The sequence below is a fragment of the Palaemon carinicauda genome, unplaced genomic scaffold (genome assembly GCF_036898095.1).
Source record: "Palaemon carinicauda isolate YSFRI2023 unplaced genomic scaffold, ASM3689809v2 scaffold6, whole genome shotgun sequence".
NCBI lineage: Eukaryota > Metazoa > Arthropoda > Malacostraca > Decapoda > Palaemonidae > Palaemon > Palaemon carinicauda.
The window spans coordinates 962,026-979,961 of NW_027171871.1; positions in this window are offsets into that span (position 1 = coordinate 962,026).

Genomic DNA, 17,936 nt, shown 5'->3' on the forward strand with positions numbered 1-17,936 from the left:
TGGAACATCTAGGATTCAAGATCAACCTGGAAAAGTCTCAACTATCTCCAGCTCAAAAGTTCCAATGGCTGGGCGTTCACTGGAACTTACAGTCACACTGCCTCTCCATTCTATTAAAGAAGAGGAGAGAGATAGCGGGATCTGTCAAGAAACTTCTACAATCTGCCAGGATATCAAGACGGCAACAAGAGAGGGTTCTAGGTTCTCTCCAGTTTACCTCAGTGACAGACCCAGTGCTGAGATCACAATTAAAAGATGCATCAGGAGTCTGGAGAAAATACGCATCAAACACTCGAAGAGATCTAACAAGACCGATACCAACTCGTCTGCGATCACTCCTCAAGCCATGGTCGGAGGCCAAGTACCTAAAGAAGAAGGTACCTCTGGAACCACCTCCACCTTCAGTCACCGTTCACACGGATGCCTCAAAGGAAGGATGGGGAGGCCACTCTTACCAACGGAAAGTCCAAAGAACCTGGTCCTCCCTCTTCAAGACCTTCCACATCAACATTCTGGAAGCCATGGCAGTTTTTCTTTGACTGAAGAAACTGAAACTTCGCTGCTCAACCCACATCCGGCTGGTCCTAGTGGTAATGAGATGCCTGAATCGACAAGGCTCGAGATCGCCTCAAATCAACCAAGTGATGTTGGCCATCTTTCGCCTGGCGGAAAAGAAGAGATGGCACTTATCAGCAGTTCACCTCCAAGGGTTCCGCAAAGTGACGGCGGACGCTCTATCAAGGCTCACCCCGATAGAGTCAGAATAGTCACTAAAAGCAAGATCATTCTCCTTCATCTTACGCAAAGTCTTAGGACTGCAGATAGACCTCTTCGCAACAAGCGACAACAAGAAGCTACCCCGGTACGTAGCCCCATACGAGGATCCTCTAGCGGAAACAGTGGATGCAATGTTCATAGATTGGAACAGATGGTCCAGGATTTACCTGTTCCCTCCAACCAACCTCCTGCTGAAGGTCCTCAATAAACTGAGATCCTTTCAGGGAACAGCAGCGATAGTGGCTCACAAGTGGCCCAACAGCATCTGGTTCCCCCTGATAATGGAACTACGACTGAAGCTGATTCCGTTGCTGGATCCAGTTCTGACTCAGCAAGTGCAGAGGTCGACTGTCTCCGCTTCATTACAGAAAATCCGGAACCTTCATCTCATGATTTTCTCACCTTAGCAGTCAAGAAAAGGTTCGAGATTTCAAAGGACAGTATCAACTTTTTAGAAGAATACAAGTCGAAATCAACTAGAAGACAATATGAGTCTTCCTGGAAGAAATGGGTCGCCTTCGTCAAAGAGATCTCAACAGATTTCTGTTTATCTTTCTTTATTCATCTCCATGAACAAGGTTTAGCAGCCAACACGATCTCTACATGTAAATCTGCCTTGACTAGACCCCTTCTATATGCCTTCCAGGTGGACTTCTCCAATGAAATCTTCAACAAGATTCCTAAGGCCTGCGCTCGACTTCGGCCCACAGCCCCTCCGAGGCCCATTTCTTGGTCCTTGGATAAGGTTCTTTATCTAGCCTCTACCTTGAACAATGAAGATTGCTCCCTAAAAGATTTGACTCAAAAGGTGATAGTCTTATTTGCACTAGCCTCTGGAGCCAGAACTAGCGAAATAGTGGCCCTTTCGAGGGATGATGGCCACATTCAGTTCACAGACTGCGGAGAACTGAACCTTTTTCCTAATCCAGCGTTTCTCGCTAAGAATGAGCTGCCCACCAAAAGGTGGGGTCCCTGGAGAATCTGCCCTCTGAAAGAAGATGCATCTCTATGCCCAGTAGAATGCCTAAAGGTCTATCTTCGCAGAACTTCAGACTTTGGGGGAGCACAGCTTTTCAGAGGAGAAACCTCAGGTTCAACATTGACTTTGAAACAATTGAGGGCGAAGATCACCTATTTCATTCGCAGAGCGAATCCAGACAGCACGACCGCAGGTCATGATCCGAGAAAAGTTGCTTCGTCTCTGAACTTCTTTCAGACCATGAGTTTTGAAAGTCTTTGCTCCTATACCGGATGGAAGTCATCCAGGGTTTTCATCAAGCACTACGCGAAACAAGTGCAAGCGATAAAGCATTATGTGGTGGCAGCAGGTAGTGTACTAAAACCTGCCGCTTAAATTCTGCAAAGAACAGTGCACTAATTGGGACTTTAGTGAAGGGTGTAAATGGCTTCCTCCTACAAAGTGACATGTTTAGTGAAGTGTCTAAGTAGTGACACTATGAACTGCTCTAAGTATAAGGGGAAAGAAGCATAAAACCCTTACACATGTGCCATGCATATAACTACGCAAGAGTTGATAAACTGTAACGACAGAAATGAGAAATAACGAAATATTACGATATTTCCTTTACAGTGGCTTCATGTTTCTTTTTCAGATGAAACAATTATTTCTGTTATTGCTACTTTATTATGCTTTACACAATATTTCCAAAAAAATTTTTAATTTTATATTGTATGCTAAAATGAACCGTATCCTTGCTATCTATTATATAGCAATAAACACATCTTTGGATTTTGCGTCTCATTTCGCCCTACAAATTCTAAACATGCTATAAAAATAAAGGTGTCAGGGCTCTTATTATCCTATTATTTTGAAAATATTCTGAACATATACTATATCTCTTCTAAGCGAACAACCTCACAATTATGTGTTTTGGTATCAAGCATCAGTCCCTGGTAATGACTGATTTTATATCTGATTGCTTTACTGACCGTACAAATTTCCTACACGAATGAAAATCTGTCTACCTTGCTTACAACACACCAAGTGGACCAGGGGAGGTGTCAGTAATCAATATATACTTTGTTCCTTTCAGAATACAAACTATGTTTTACATGTATACGATGAGACTAATATACAAAGTGGTTTGCTAGATTGTTCATTGAACTTACAATCCTCGGGTTTTTTCCTAGAGTCTCCCATGACTCTCCCCTGTAGGGGGCAGGAAGCACTGACATAGTCCATGATCAGTTGAAAGGTGTATGACGGTAACACCATGTGTCTCTAGGTCTAGATGACCAAGGAAAATCTATCTCGCAGTTATTGGCACTATTGGAAATCCAGAGATACATTAATGCACCCAAAAATAGATTTTTCGCTTCGCTCAAAATCCGTTTTTTGGGCTCAGGCCATGTCGTCCTGATGGAAGTGTACCAGATCATTAATGTATCGTGGATTTTTTCCCCTCAGTAGTGCCTTCGACTTCTAGACAATATTCCTTTGGTCTAATGACTCAAGAGACCTGTGACATTATTGGTATATGTCACTTCAGCTGAGCATGTACTATGTTACTGTTTCCTGTCCCCCAGCAGGCATGAGTCCTATTGGACTTGTGGAAAGTCTCGAAGTTGCATGATAAATAGAACTCACCCAGCATCAAGAAGTACCTGCCGGTCCCAGAGCGAGGTAATAGGTGAGGTAAGTATGACATGTTGGAACAAATTACCTTAGGCTAGATGAGTTTGTTTAAGCGTAGGAATGATAGAATTCTATTGTTCAACTATCTTATACAGAATAGAGGAATAATAAAACTCTCAAACAGATTTTCTATTACAATGTTAGGGTGAAATAAGACGCACGAAAACAATAAATTCATTTTTGGGGTCAAGCCATGTCGTCCTGATGGAAGGTTCCTTCAGTAGCTTCCTAGGGTATATTTAACTACAGTGGATATTCCCAGAGAATTAAAATAAAGGTTATCACAGAATTCTAACTTCTGGTGCGAGTACCCTAAAGGTTTCCCTCTTGGATATCGTATATCAACAGGGGACGCATGTATTAACACGCCACATAGCTATCTGCACCCCATATAGAGTTAACACTTTGATATGGAAAGGTGGCTGAGTAACTGAAGAGCCGTTCCAAAGTTACTCTCATCCATGGCTACTTTTGGTACTCGAGACGTAAACAAACGGGCGCCATTGCTAAATGACGTCACGTCCGTCCTCATCCTTTTGCTTGTAGCTCCTATGCTTAGTCGGATTTTTCCCAAGTGTCTTACTTATCTGCTTACATCGCCATTATGACTCAATCTCCAGCCTTGTCCTCATCTGGAAAGATGAATACCAGATCCTAGTTTTGTTTAAATAAGCTCTGCCCATAAAGTAACTTCTACTTTTCGTAATTTTTGGTGTTTTGTGACGGAGCTGTGCCAGAACCGGACGCGCCATTTACGGCGCCGCTGTTTATATTGCATTCTTTATTTAGTTAGCCAGAACAGCCTCTTCTGGTCCCTTAACTGATTAATATTATTAGTTATTTAGTCTTCCTAGTTAGGATGCAATTATATCATGTGTTTGCGCTCATTAGGCACGGTCTTTGGCCAACCCCATTCTAGATCGCTAGCCTAGCCCCTAGGCTTGACAGCCTAGTGCTCATATTAATTCTTGATATAATAGTGATCGTAAGTTAAATTATGAAGATTTTGGCATTGTTAAACATTCTAGTTACTGTGATTACTGTGATGTAAGTGTTTTCGCCTTCGGGGACCATACAAGGGACTGTGTTGGTTCGTGTACCACACTCTCCTAACCTACGTAGGAACCCTTGTATGCTTCCTATCCCCCTTACCATAGAGTAATTCCCTCTGGGTTGCCTTGCTTCTCCCTTATTCTATATTGGGGAGAATCTTCTTCACCCAGAGTATTATCGCTTTCTCATCCTACCCTAAGGGAATGACCCCCCCCCCATAGGGTTGTGCTTGAGACCTTAGGAAGGGCTCTGCCCTTCTCCAGTTTGCACTTGGTTGGGTTACTCCTTCCTCCCTGCAACTAGCGATGTCTTTCCAGGCCTCCCTAGCCTAGGAGAATGGTTCTCCTAATCTAGGTTAGGTTCTGGGGGCGAGATTCTGTTTTATCATAGTTCAGGACAGTACATCAGTGCTGTACCTGATCTGAGCTACCTATCCTAGGTTAGGGAGCGTTCTCCCTTGCCTTGGTGGCCTCTCTCATACAGAGTCTCCTCATCTTAGAAAGACCCCTACTCCCCTACCCCACTCTATCCCTTTGTGTAGGCCTGCCTACACAGGGTATGGGTCATTACCCCTCCCTTCCCTCTTACCTTTCTCTCTCTCTAATATGGTGCCGGTCCCTTGCCGCCTCTACTGCCAGCGACAGCCGCCACTACCTCAGGTGACCTCTATTCATAAGACCGCCCCCCTAAGGCGTCAGCCTGCCGCCTGCCGGAGGTTGCCGACATACCGCCGACGTCCTCCCTCATACGTTTCTTCAGGCTTACCTGGTGACAGCCGGCCAACTGCCAGAGGCTGCCGCCCCTTCCCTCCGGCATTGATTGCCGGCATCCCAGATGTCCGCCCTTCATATTATATCTTATGAGTTAAACTAAGGTTCACCATGCCATCAGCCGCCGGCTGTCGGAGCCCACCGCCCTACCGGTGCCCCGCCGCTGAGCCAGCGGTCGCCTCTGTGGTGTTTTCCATCTTGGTTGTCCAGTGTGTCCTCCTTGATGTCTTTTCACCTTGCAGGACCGGTCTCCGACGTCCCGTCGGCCTGCCGGCGCCACCTATGAGGCGCCAATGGACATGCACCCCTTCTACGGCTGGTGGCACCACGCCGGCAGTCAATCTGATGCAGCCAGATAGTCTGCCACCTCCATCTAGGTATTATTATACCATCTGATATAGTGGCTAAGCTGTATGGTTACACAGTACAACATTTCCAGCATACTCTGTGCATCTCAGTGCAGTCTCTTGCCAGAGCCTACATAATTTTAAGGGGTTTATCCTATTTTCCCCTCTCCCCACCAGACTCTGAGCGATCTCAGATCCTTTATACTCTGCGGACAATTCCTTTAAGGAAGCCTAGCTTGGCTCATCCATACGGATTCTCCCTCCTTTAGAACCCTCGGGTTCTAAGGAATTGTCTACAGAAAAGGTTACGGTAACCGGCTGGATGGGATTCACAAGTATGTGTCTAACTACTTTCTTTCCCGCTCATCTATCCTGAGCATATAAATTATATGCTACTATTATAGGTTAAGTTATTCTAAGCCTAGAGTAAGTAAGTCATATTATGCCTTCCATGTACTCATGATCTCCTTCTTTTCAGGAGGAGTATATTAAGTGTGAGAGCTCCTTCTGTGGAGTTAAACGCCCGGACTTCTACGGGCACAAGGCGTGCCAGACACACGCCCCTTGCGCCGCCAAGAAAGGCGACCTGAAATACTGGGATCGCAGAACTGTACAATCTGCAAAGGTCTCCTGGAAAAGGCGTTCAAGACTCCTCTTCCCACCGAGGAACGGGACAATGCTAGAGAAGAACTGCGCAGATAGGTGCACAGTTTCCTGAAGAACGCTTCCGAACCTTATCTTCCAAATGAAGACATGAGGGCCCTGTTTTTCCCAAAAGCTTCTAAGGACGCTGTGATCCCTCAAGATCAAATCCCAACCGTCCGGTTGGTGATTACACCCGAAATTGTAATGGAACAGTCCCTCCGCACGTGCCACCTTGACTCCGAAGAGGTGGAACGTATGTCGGAGATCCCTGAAGGAACAGCAAACCCTCATGGGCGAGGAACTCGACTATGAGGAGGACCGTGTGGAGTACCTCGACTCAGAGAACGAGGCCAATCAAACCATCACGGTAACCCCAGTGGTACCCAAAGAACCCGTTCCCTCGATTTCCGCTGCCCCGGATCCACTCCCAGCGGCCACTCAAGAGGTCTTCAAGATGCTAGAAGCCCTCATGGAAAAGAAACTGAGAAAGTCTCAGGAGCAGTTCCGGACTACTCTCAGCGGCTTAAAGCAACCGAAAAGGATTTTGGTTAAGGGCCTCCCTTCATGCTCGGAATCTAACCCTTGGAGATACGCTGAGCACATGCCAGTTACGACAGGCAAAATTTTCATTAGTGAAAAGGTCGGTTCTGTTCTCCTGGAAGAAGTGGAGTTCTTCCCGAACTTCGAAGCTTATCCGGACTGTTGCGTCCGACTCTGGTCCAAACCAGCCTCAAAAGAAGAGACCGAACCTAAAGAAGTGATCGTGTTAGATCTCGTAAAGGCCCAAGCTATGCTGGCTCATGCAGCGGAGAATCGGGGTTTCACCAACTCCAAGATGCCAGCACTGAGCAAAAAGCATCCAACCTTTGTTGCTCCAGCTACTGCTACCTTCCCCTTCGTTGAAAAGGCCTTCCAAACGGTCAAGAAGGCTGTGGAGGAAAGGAAACCTTGCCATGCACTGGAGGAGTGCAGACCCTTCTCTCTCACTCTTCCTCCCGATGGCAGGTACTGGAAAGACATCCAGCTTACCCTTACGGTTTGAAAAACTCGAACCTGATGTAGCCGGTCGTCATTTCAACGAGGACCTCCCACGGCTGAACGACCGTCTCCTTCGTCGGGAACAAGATACTAAGGAGAGACTCGCTGCTTCACTGTCACATCAGGTACAGCTAGAAGTCATGGCCGGGGACACCAGGGTCCCAGACTTTTACATGGTCCTTGCAAAGTCACACCTTGCTACTTTGACCAAGGATCTCTACAGCTTTGCTAGGGTTCACTGAGCCTGTAGAGAATTCGTGTTTACCAATGCAACGGTGAAACCCGAACCCCGGAGACTGATTTCCTGCAACATCTGGGGCAAACATCTCTTCCCTTCTACCTTGGTGAAAGAGATAGTGGACAAAGCCGCCGCGGAGAATCGTAACCTTCTCCACAAGTGGGGCATGTCTCGAAAGAGGATGTCCTCTCAGGACAGAGGCCCTCAACCTAAGAGGAAATCCTCGAAACCTAAGTCCCAGCAATGTCAACCAAGACGTCAGTTTCCGGCTCCCGCTACTCTCCAGGTGGTTGTACAACCACAGCAGACCTTTCAACTGGTCCCCCTACTGGTGGTGTCGCAGTCACCGGTCTTCACCTCTGCCTATGAGCAGCGTTCCACTACCTTTCGTCCCAGAGGTAGAAGCTCAGGCAGAGATTCCTCTCGCTGTCCCTCCAGAGGTAGAGGAGGAAGGGGAGCTTGCGGCCGAGGTGACAAACCCTCGGGAACCAGAAGCAATGAAGTGCTTCCGGTGGGAGGAAGACTCCGCCAATTCCAGGATCGTTGGACCTTCGATCCTTGGACTCACAGCATCATCAAGAATGGACTGGGTGTTATGTATTATTGTAATAATGTACTATATTATTTCAAGTGTTGCAGGTATTGCGCAACATTGCATCATATTGCATGAATAAGACATGTTATGCTTTATACATAAGAGTAATGATTTGTTTTGGTATTAGGATTCAAACATTTGTTGATTACCTCAGATAGGATGTGATTCTTTATGATTTGTACTGGAGTAGGATTTAAGTCTTTTCAGAGCGATGCTCTTTTGTTTAGCAATGTTTTGGTTTGTAGATTGTGTAAGACGCTCCATATGCACTTGGGAGTTAGCTGTCACAGAGTGAACATTACAATGTAGTCTTTTATACATTAAAGGTATCTTTTAGAATACCAATGTCTTATTATCCATCAAGCACACATCGACGAGATGGGATCAGCTGAGAAATAATTACTAACGATTGTTCATCTATGTTCCAGGTAATTATTATGGTTAATAGAACTTCCTACCTAAGCATCAATATCGAACATTTGGCGACGTTTGAGGACGACGGACAAGCAGGGAAAAGCATTGGACCTTATGCACAAGGACGGCCAGCACAAGAGAAGGTCGTTTGTACATCAGGGGACAAGAGTAAAATCGCCCAATGAAGATTTTACCAGCAGCAGAATAGGAATTTCATCAAATACACAAAAGGGTGAAATTTAAAGTTGGGTAGGTAGGAAGTACACTTGTGACTGCAGAACAGTAACTTAACCTACCACAGTTATTAAGGTAAGCAAACAAAATGCCTTTTAACATCGCGCCCCCCCCCCCCCCAGGTTTCAGCATCACTGCTGAGCCTAATTCTGTTGCAACACGATGGCAACAGTGGTGTGAGGAATTTAAGATTTATTTAGAAGCATTAGGGAACATGAAGGATGCACAAAAGAAGGCATTATTACTTCATACAGCAGGTAGGGAAGTTCGGGAAGTGTTTAAGACTTTGCAGCCTACAGATGACACAAGTGAAGCTGCAATTAAGGCTCTTACCACATATTTTGCTCCTCAGGTCAATAAATTTTTTGAAAGATACCAGTTTTCAGCGCAAGCTTATCAGAAAGGAAATGAAAGTTTAGATGCATTTGTGACTAGAGTAAAGAATTTAGCCGTTTCATGTGAATTTCTAGAGTTAGAAAATGTTATCATAGATCAAGTAATTGCACATTGCACATCAGAAGAGCTAAGAAAGAAATTATTGCAAGATAAAGATTTAACATTAGAAAAGGTATTGATAACAGGCAGAGCTTTAGAAACATCAAATAGGCAAAGTAACATTATAGGTAGTTCTACAAGCAATAGAATGGAAAATTCTAAAATTAATACAGTAGGTTCTAAGTGGAAAACCAATGAGAATCAGAGAAGGAATATGACAAAGCCTAGTCATAGAAAAGTGACTAACACTAATGTTCATAAATATCAGAATCAGGCTTATACACAGAAACAACAGGAAAAACCCAAGTGTTTTAGGTGTGGTAAAACTGATCATCTTGCATACGAAGCAAAGAAATGCCCTGCTACTGGACAGACATGCCAAAATTGCAGAAAGCTGGGTCATTTTGCAACTGCTTGTAGATTCCCTAAACAGTACGCAAAGAAAATAAAGGCTACAGTTGATACTATGGGTCAAGAGAATAATGAGGAAAATGTTCATGATAATCAGGTTAGTTCAGAAACTGATTTTGCGTTTCGCATAAACTTTGAAAAGTTATAATGGTTTTGATATTCAGGTAATAGGTGCTTCGAACGTAGAAGTACAGTACAAAGAACAGAAATTAGAGAGAATGCCATTAACAGTAGTAAAAGGTAATGGACAAACTTTGCTAGGTTTAGATTGGCTACAGTATTTGAAGTTAGATTGGCCTAGTATTTTGAAGGTTGCAGGTAGACAAGATGATAACAAAAAGGAAATGTCTATGGATAATATCATATCAGAGTTTCAAGACGTATTTGAAGATAAAATAGGTACAGTAAAGAACGCAAAGGCAATTTTAGTTTTGAAACCTGACAGTTCTCCTAGATTTTTTGCTCCGAGACCAGTACCGTATGCATTGAAAAGTGCAGTTGAAACAGAAATCAAGAGATTAGAAAGTGAAGGTTCTTGGGAAAAGGTTACATATTCAGATTGGGCTACACCATTAGTTCCTATTGTGAAGGAAAGTGGACAGGTTAGGTTATGTGGAGATTACAAAGTAACGTTAAATCCACAACTGCAAATAGCTCAACATCCCTTACCAAATCCGAAAGACATGTTTGCAACTATGTCAGGATGCAGTGTTTTTTCTAAATTAGATTTAAGACAAGCATTTCAACAGCTTCCCATGAATGAAACTTCACAAGAATTATGTACAGTAAATACATCCTTAGGTTTGTTTAGACCAAAGAGATTACCTTATGGAGTTGCAAGTAGTCCAGCTATATGGCAACAAACTATGGATAAGATTTTTTCAGGAATGCAAGGAGTATTCATTTTTATAGATGATATTTTAATTGCTGGTAAAGACACAAGAGAACATAGAGAAAGATTGCGAACAGTTCTGAAGAATTTGAAGGAACATAATATTAGAGTAAATAAGAACAAATGTATTTTAGAAGTTGATTCAGTGGAATACTTAGGTTTTGTAATAAATGGCAAGGGTATTCACAAAACTAAAGAGAAGATTAAAGCTGTACAATCAACAAAAGTGCCAGAAAATGTTAAGGAATTACAATCATTTCTAGGTTTAGTAACATTTTATGGGAATTTCATTCAGAATTTGTCTACAATTGCACATCCATTGTATAATCTGTTGAATAACGGTGTAGAATGGAAGTGGACAAAAGAGTGTCAGGAATCTTTTGAAGGAATCAAGCAGGAAATAACATCACCTACATTCTTAGTACATTATCAAATGGATTTACCAATTAAATTAGTATGTGATGCATCAAACATAGGTTTAGGTGCAGTATTATCTCATGTAATGCCAGATGGAACAGAAAAACCAATTGCATTCACTTCTAGAGTATTGAACAAGGCAGAAAGGAATAACTCTCAAATAGAAAAGGAAGGGTTAGCATTAGTTTATGGAGTTAAAAAATTCCATATGTATCTTTATGGTAGGAAAAAGTTCACACTTGTTACAGATCATAAACCTTTATTAGCAATATTGGGTCCAAAAGCAAGTTTACCTACGTTGGTGGCTGCAAGACTACAACGTTGGGCAGTTACGTTAGCAGCGTACCACTATGATATAGAATACCGTCCAACATCAAATATGGGTAATGCAGATGCTTTATCCAGATTACCCGTAGACAAAGCTCCAGAAGAGTATGATGACAGTGTTCTGTTAATTTCTGTATATGATGTACCAATAACTGCAAAAGATGTAGCACACAGTACCAAGCAAGACCCAGTACTTAGTAAGGTTTTGGAGAGTTTAATGACAGGTAGAGACTTATGTGGAAAGGAGGAAAATTGTAAACCGTATAAGGATATATGGTATGAACTGAGTGTGACACAAGGAATAGTGATGAGAGGTTCCAGGGTAGTTATTCCTAATTCACTGAGAAATAAGGTTTTGTCTGAAATACATGCTGATCACCAAGGTATTGTAAGGTCAAAGTCAATTGCGAGAACTTTTGTATGGTGGCCAGGTGTAGATAAAGATGTGGAATGTTATATAAAGAATTGTATGAATTGTGTTATGCAACAAAACAATCCTCAATTTGCTAGAATGCACCCGTGGGAGTTACCCAGGTATCCATGGCAAGGAGTGCATATAGATTTTGCAGGTCCTTTTTTTAATTATTTGTTTTTGATAGTAGTAGATGCTTACAGTAAGTGGCCAGAAATTATCCCAATGAAGACGACAACATCTTACGCCACAATAAAAGAGTTAATGCAAATTTTTTCAACACATGGTATTCCAGAAAGAATTGTTACAGATAATGGTCCACAATTTACCTCACAAGAGTTTAAAGAATTTTGTAATGTCAATGGTATAAAGCATGCATTTTCAGCTACATATCATCCATCCACTAATGGAGAGGCTGAAAGATTTATCCAAACGTTTAAACACAATATGAAGTGTAGAAAAGCAAATTCAGGTAATATATTTTTGCATGTGTCAAAATTTTTATTGTCTTATAGAACAACGCCGCACAGCACAACAGGCGTGGCACCCTCAAATTTGTTGATGGGAAGGAGGATAAGGTGTAAGTTAGATTTGTTATATCCAAGTTTGCAAAGTGATTTAGAAGATAAAGGGTATAAACAAGTAGCAAAGCTTCCTAATGTAAGACATTTTTTACCTTTGTCTGATGTCATGGTAAGATCGTACAACACTCCAGAGAAGTGGGTACCAGGAGAGATTGTAAGAGAGATAGGAAATTTACATTATGATGTTCGTGTTGGTGATAATGTTGTAAAACGTCATGTTGATCAATTACAGCCGTTAAACAGAAAGACAGCAGAGCATGTGAATGTTAGAGATGAGAAACTTAAAGAAGTAGTTAGATCAAATGAGTCAAATATTAACCAAGATGGTCCAACATCCAATGTAGATTCAGAACCAATTCATGTACCAGTACAAGATGAGGTTAAAGTGCTTCCTAATAGGATTAATAGAGGAAAGCCCCCTGAGAGATTAGATTTATGAATATTTTTACAATGTCAAGTTAAGGGGGAGGAGCCTGTTATGTATTATTGTAATAATGTACTATATTATTTCAAGTGTTGCAGGTATTGCGCAACATTGCATCATATTGCATGAATAAGACATGTTATGCTTTATACAAAAGAGTAATGATTTGTTTTGGTATTAGGATTCAAACATTTGTTGATTACCTCAGATAGGATGTGATTCTTTATGATTTGTACTGGAGTAGGATTTAAGTCTTTTCAGAGCGATGCTCTTTTGTTTAGCAATGTTTTGGTTTGTAGATAGTGTAAGACGCTCCATATGCACTTGGGAGTTAGCTGTTACAGAGTGAACATTACAATGTAGTCTTTTATACATTAAAGGTATCTTTTAGAATACCAATGTCTTATTATCCATCAAGCACACATCGACGAGATGGGATCAGCTGAGAAATAATTACTAACGATTGTTCATCTATGTTCCAGGTAATTATTATGGTTAATAGAACTTCCTACCTAAGCATCAATATCGAACACTGGGCTGGAGCTGGATTTAACCACCCCCATCCTTCCAACAATTCTTCCAACAGTCAACCCCCCTCCTGGAAGAATATGTCCTGGAACTCTTGAACAAGAAGGTGATCAGGAGGGTAAAGTCAACCAGGTTCCAAGGGAGACTATTTTGCGTTCCCAAGAAAGACTCCGACAAACTCAGAGTCATTCTAGACTTATCCCCTCTCAACAAGTTCATTGCGAACAACAAATTCAAGATGCTGACTCTGCAACAAATAAGGACCCTTCTGCCTCAAAGGCCCTACACGGTCTCCATAGACCTGGCGGATGCCTACTGGCACATCCCAATGAATCATTACGCTTCCTCCTACATAGGATTCCGACTCCAAAGGAAAAGTTACGCCTTCAGGGCCATGCCCTTCAGGCTCAACGTGGCTCCACGGATCTTCACCAAGCTGGCAGACACTATCGTCCAACAGCTCCGTCTTCAGGGCGTCCAAGTGATGGCCTACCTAGACGACTGGTTAGTCTGGACGACATCGCCTGAAGATTGTGTAAGAGCCTGCAACAAAGTCACCCAGTTCCTAGAGCATCTGGGCTTCAAGATAAACACCGAGAAATATCGCCTCTCTCCAGCTCAGAAGTTCCAATGGTTGGGAATCCATTGGGATCTTCAGTCACACCGCCTTTCCATCCCACAAAAGAAAAGGAAGGAAATAGCAGGGTCTGTCAGAAGGCTTCTAAAATCCAAACGGATCTCAAGATAACAGCAGGAACAAGTTCTCGGCTCTCTACAGTTCGCCTCTGTGACAGACCCAGTGCTTCGCGCACAGTTAAAGGATGCTGCGGGAGTCTGGAGACGTTTCGCATCCATCGCTCAAAGAGACCTCAAGAGACGGCTTCCAAACAGACTTCGCTTACTCTTAAAGCCGTGGTCGGAAGCAAAGGCCCTGAAAAGGTCCATTCCTCTTCAACACCCGCCTCCATCGATCAACATCCACACGGACGCTTCACTGGAGGGTTGGGGAGGTCACTCCCACCAACGACAGGTTCAAGGAACATGGTCTCCCCTATTCAAGACGTTTCACATCAACATCTTGGAGGCCATGGCGGTTCTTCTCATCCCGCCTCCCTCGATCCACATTCGTCTGACTCTGGACAACTCGGTGGTAGTCAGATTTCTCAATCGTCAGGGCTCGAGATCGCCCCAGATAAATCAGGTACTTCTTCTGATCTTTCGTTTGGCAGAAAAGAAGAAATGGCACCTGTCTGCAGTTCAGCTACAAGGATTCCGCAACGTGACGGCGGACGCTCTATTAATGACAAGCCCAATAGAGTCGGAATGGTCTCTAGACGCAAGGTCTTTCTCCTTCATCTCTCGCCAAGTCCCGGAACTTCAGATCGATCTCTTCGCGACGAGCGACAACAATCAACTTCCTCGATATGTGGCCCCGTACGAGGACCCCAAGGCAGAAGCAGTGGATGTTATGTCACTGGATTGGAACAGATGGTCCAGGATATACCTGTTCCCTCCTCCCAACCTTCTGCTGAAAGTCCTCTCCAAACTGAGAACCTTCAAAGGGACAGCGGCCCTAGTTGCTCCCAAGTGGCCCCGGAGCAATTGGTACCCTCTGGTCCTGGAGCTGCAGCCCACGCTGATCCCCGTACCGGGCCCAGTTCTCTCTCAACAAGTACAGAAGTCGACTGTCTTCGCTTCATCACTGAAAGTCAGGGACTTTCATCTCATGATTTTCTCTCCTTAGCCACAAAGAAAAGGTTTGGAATCTCAAAGAAAAGCTTAGACTTCCTCGAGGAATACAAGACTGAATCTACAAGACGGCAATACGAATCTTCCTGGAGAAAGTGGGTCTCTTTCGTCAAGGCAAAAATCCTACGGAAATCACCATTGATTTTTGTATGTCTTTCTTCATTCACCTTCATGGACAAGGCTTAGCGGCCAACACGATTTCCACCTGCAAATCGGCTTTGACTAGACCACTCCTGTACGCCTTCCAGATTGATTTGTCCAGTGACATCTTCAATAAACTGCCAAAGGTATGCGCTAGACTATGCCCAGCACCTCCACCAAAACCTATCTCCTGGTCCCTGGACAAGGTGCTCCATTTTGCCTCTAACCTGGACAACGATTCGTGCCCTCTGAAAGATTTGACTCAAAAAGTTATCTTCCTTTTTGCTCTCGCCTCGGGAGCCCGAGTCAATGAAATAGTGGCATTATCAAGAGAAGAGGGTCATATCCTGTTCGCAGATACAGGAGAGCTTACCCTCTTCCCTGATCCGACATTTCTCGCTAAGAATGAACTACCCACCAAGAGACGGGGCCCTTGGAGAATCTGCCCCCTGAAGGAAGATGTCTCTCTATGCCCAGTGGAGAGTCTTAAGGTCTATCTTCAAAGAACTTCAGACTTCGGTGGAGGACAACTCTTCAAAGGAGAAACCTCGGGTAGCGACCTGTCACTGAAACAACTAAAAGCAAAAATCACCTACTTCATTCGCAGAGCGGATCCTAACAGTACACCCGCAGGTCATGATCCTAGAAAAGTCGCGTCTTCTCTGAACTTCTTCCAGAGTATGGATTTTGAAAGCCTCAAGAGCTTCACAGGGTGGAAATCGTCGCGCGTTTTCTTCAAGCACTACGCAAAACAAGTGCACGAAGTTAAGCATTTCGTGGTAGCCGCAGGTAGTGTTATGAAACCTGCTGTTTAACTCTGCATAGAACAGTGAGTTACTTGGGACTTTAACTCTACGGGTACCTGTGTTGACCCTTTCGTGATACATAGTGATTTCATGGACACTTAGTGTTTCTAATAGACTGTTCTTACCAAGGTGAAATGTCATAGACTTTACATGAGTGCTACATGCCCTAGGGCATGATGTGTTTTCTTTGAAAAAGACTGACGTTCCTCCGGAACTTGTGTTTCTAAAAAGTAAAATTTCTTTTCAGATTCAAGATTGAAGTCTTTATTTTCTAAGTACATTATTCTTTTATTATTGTAAATAAACTCTATATTCATTATTGTAATTACTACCATAATGATCTGCAATCTTTGAAATAAAATGTCTATTTTATTCCATGTGCGTCTCTCTCCCCTCCTATTCTTTATCAAGAAATATAAGATTGTTATAGTTTCATTTACCCCCTTTTTCTCTAGATAAGGAGAAGAATAATTTATGTAATTATGTTATATGCTCACTCCTGCCTTGATAATATTCCTATTCGAATATTAACCTTTGTCCTGCCTCCGAGACCAGATTGATCTCTCCTCCAGGGAGAGTTATAAATGTTATTTACTTACCTATGCTTGATAATACTCCTACCTGAATATTAACCTTAGTCTTGTCTACGAGTCCGGCACGAACTCTCCGCAGGGTGAGTAGCTCTTCAATGATCGCTTCGAGATGTTCCTATTGTCCACCAGGACTTCCCTGTCAGGGGGGCAGGAAGCTAGTTCATCATAGAATCTCTGGTAAGGACATGTTCTATACTTCTGTTCGAAGCCCTTGGCACTTGCATTAAAAGGGGAAAAATTCCACGATACATCAATTCTCTGGTACACTTCCATCAGGACGTCATGGCTTGAGCCCAAAAAACGGATTTTGAGCGAAGCGAAAAATCTATTTTTGGGTGAGATAGCCATGACGTCCTGATGGACCCTCCCGTCTATTCTAGTTCAGCCTTTCAGGCCCCGCCCTGAGCTGCTGTATCATGGAGATTAGCAGAAGCTGAGCTCAGGATGAAGACGGACGTGACGTCATTTAGCAATGGCGCCCGTTTGTTTATGTCTCGAGTAGCAACAGCAGCCACGGATGAGTGTAACTGTGGAACGGCTCCTCAGTTACTCTGCCACCTTTCCATATCGAAGTGTTAACTCTATATGGGGTGCAGATAGCTATGTGGCGTGTTAATACATGCGTCCCCTGTTGATATAGGATATCCAAGAGGGAAACCTTTAGGGTACTCGCACCAGAAGTTAGAATTCTGTGATAACCTTTAGTTTAATTCTCTGGGAATATCCACTGTAGTTAAATATACCCAAGGAAGCTACTGAAGGAACCTTCCATCAGGACGTCATGGCTATCTCACCCAAATATAGATTTTTCGCTACGCTCAAAATCCGTTATATACTCACTTATGCCTTGATAATATTCCTACTCGAATATTAACCTTTGTCCTGTCTCCGAGACCAGCATGATCTCTCCACCAGGTGAGTAGTAATTATGTTATATACTCACTTATGCCTTGATAATATTCCTACTCGAATATTAACCTTTGTCCTGTCTCTGAGACCAACATGATCTCTCCACCGGGTGAGTAGTTCTTCAATGATCGCTTCGAGATATTCCTAATGTCCACCAGGACTTCCCTGCCAGGGGGGCAGGAAACTAGTTCATCATAGAATCTCTGGTAAGGACATTTACTACAATATTTCTCGATGCCCTTGGCATTTGGATTTAAGGGGAAAAAATCCACGATACATTAATCCTCTGGTACACTTCCATCAGGACGACATGGCTTGAGCCCAAAAAACCCATTTTGAGTGAAGCGAAAAATCTATTTTTGGGTGAGATAGCCATGTCGGCCTGATGGACCCTCCCGTCTATTCTAGTTCAGCCTTTCAGGCCCCTACCTGACCTACTGTATCGCGGAGATTGGTAGGAGCTGAGCTCAGGATGAAGACG